This window comes from Penaeus chinensis, chromosome 5 (assembly GCF_019202785.1).
Source record: "Penaeus chinensis breed Huanghai No. 1 chromosome 5, ASM1920278v2, whole genome shotgun sequence".
NCBI lineage: Eukaryota > Metazoa > Arthropoda > Malacostraca > Decapoda > Penaeidae > Penaeus > Penaeus chinensis.
This window is the reverse complement of record NC_061823.1, coordinates 17,600,515-17,603,297: the sequence shown is the minus strand read 5'-3', so window position 1 is coordinate 17,603,297 and position 2,783 is coordinate 17,600,515.

The following is a 2,783-nucleotide window of genomic DNA, read 5'->3' as shown; positions in this document are numbered from 1 at the left end:
GAGAGAGAGAGAGAGAGAGAGAGAGAGAGAGAGAGAGAGAGAGAGAGAGAGAGAGAGAGAGAGAGAGAGAGAGAGAGAGGGAGGGAGGGAGGGAGGGAGGGAGGGAGGGAGAGAGGGAGGGAGAGAGAGAGAGAGAGAGAGAGAGAGAGAGAGAGAGAGAGAGAGAGAGAGAGAGAGAGAGAGGGAGGGAGAGAGGGAGGGAGGGAGGGAGGGAGGGAGGGAGGGAGGGAGGGAGAGGGAGAGGGAGAGGGAGAGGGAGAGGGAGAGGGAGAGGGAGAGGGAGAGGGAGAGGGAGAGAGCGTGCGTGTGGGTGTGTGTGTGTGTGTGTGTGCGTGCGTGCGCCCGCGCGTTTCGATCTGTCTCGGCCATGCTGTCGCGCCGAATGCAACTCCCTGCGAAAAATACAACGGGAGAGAAAACATGCAGCGCCTCCCCCTCGCGATCGATGTGAAATTGTCCATCAATATTGACTGCGAGAGTTCCTATCGCATAGCAGCTGCATGGCCGTGAAGTGGCTCGGCGTCCACAAGCTCACCGGCAGACGAACTAGGAAGCCACGGAGCTTGCAATAAACGTGGCAGTAAGAGAAAGACGCAAACCATAACAAAAGGGAGATAAGGAAGATAAGAGAGAGCCGAACGCGCGGCGCCACAGCCCTCGCCCGCCCCAGGTATCGGCGGCTCCACAAACAAACAGTACACAGCCGAGGCTTCCCTTCGCGCAACAGCCGAAAAAGGGTCAACAGAAGAGCACTTTGTTCCTCTCCAGCTCATCCTCGGCTCCGCTTGAAGCCAAAACACGGGCCAAGTGACGAAGATGCAAGAGCTCGAATACGTATATACGTTCACCTGCTTACACGCTTTCACACGCATACGTGGCACTCTCGTTATTGTATTAGTATACGTATATCTTTCTTTATTTTGAAAGAGAGAGAGAGAGAGAGAGAGAGAGAGAGAGAGAGAGAGAGAGAGACAACGTGCGTGCGCGCGCGCGAGCTCACTCTAGCTTATTCGCCTGTCCCATCACTCATTCATTCACAGTTCCTCATCATGCAACCACTCGCATAGCCTCTCAATTCTTCACTCACGCCTCAAGCTTTCAGTTGACAACTCTTACTCACTCACTTACCCCTCACAGCCCCTCACTCAAGCCACTTCCCCAATCTCTCAATTCCAATCCTATCAGTCATCCATCCACTCACTCCGTAATTCATCTACGACTTCTCAACACCCCGGGATCAACGGAGACCATGCTACGTCGTAACAAGAAATAAACACCGCAAATAAATAAACGCAACTTCTTTTCCCCGACGCTCTGGCTTACCTCCCACCACCCCCTCTGCCCCAACCCCCCTCGCAATACCACCCCCTACCCCGTGCCCCATGCCCCTCCCCCTCTCTGCCTCAGACCAGAACCCTCCTACCGACAACATACCCACGCCCCTCTCTCCTCCCCACCCCACCCTCTCTAACGCACCCTGTGCCCCACCCCCCTGGCAGTGCCCTGGCTTTCATCAGTAGACCTACGTCAGGTATGCGTGGGCGTCGGGGCGGGGGCAGCGAGGGGCGGCACCGACAGCACAGAGCCTGTCATTGTTCCTAGCAACAGCAGCCATCTGTCTGAGCCGTCGGCACGTTCTCTACTTCGAATCCGTGGCTTTATTTGGGGCGAATAGTTAAATGCCTGGCTTTTTTGCGGGATGGAGGGTTGGGGTAGGCATGTGTTTGTCTACTTGTTCGCCGGGCTCTGGAGTTGGTGCTCCCATCTGTATGTAAACAGTGCGAGTCTGTTTGTGTTGGACTAGGTTTGTGTTCCTGTCAGAGGAGGTGCAGCGAGTCACTTCTTATGCTAATGAAATACGACTATGATTTCACTGTCGGTGTTATGGTATTTTGAGGAAGAGGAAGAAGAAGAAGAAGAAGAGAAAAAAGAAGAAGAAGAAGGGTTTATCTGTCTTCCTTTCTAAATACAAGGCATAAAAATGTTCTCAAACCTCCTTGGCAGATTAAGCCTTCCCAAGGTAATGTCACCCTACCATCACCTTTTCAACCCCCCCCCCACCTTCGCCCTCACCCTTCATAGCGAGGGCGACTAAGAGTGAGGTTCTCGTACAGGAGGCGCTTTTAAGCTGTCCATCCTGCGACATGAGGCCAAACTATGAGAGGTCCCTCGCTGCCGGAGTACTTGCGCGTCCCTTGCCATCCTCATAAGCGGTTCCTGTTGCACCACTCTGGCTCCGGGCTGCCACCTCCCCCCTCACCCCCCCCCTCACCCCCGCCAACCCTGCAAGGCTCTACCGGCCACTGTCTGTTGCATGGCAGCAGGACATGTTGCAAATCTCCGTCCAGACAGGGAGTCTTGGCTTATCGGGCACACAAGGCGGAACAACACAGAGAATATTCTATGAGTCAACAGAATCAACAGCACATGCATCCAAGGCACGGAACGATCATTGCAGAATATAACCACAGGGACTACGTTCTGATCTCTCTCTCTCTCTCTCTCTCTCTCTCTCTCTCTCTCTCTCTCTCTCTCTCTCTCTCTCTCTCTCTCTCTCTCTCTCTCTCTCTCTCTCTTTCTTTCGTCCTTCCTCCTCCTTGCCCCTCCCTCTCACCCCCCCCCCCAAAAAAAATAGAGAGGAAGCATCACCAAAAGAAGAAAAGGAAAAAAAAGAGAAAAGGAAAAAAAGAGAAAAAGAAAAAAAGAGAAAAAAGAAGAAAAGAGAAAAAAGAAAAGAAAGGAGAAAGAAAAGAAAACAGGAAAAATAAGAAAGGACAAGTGAA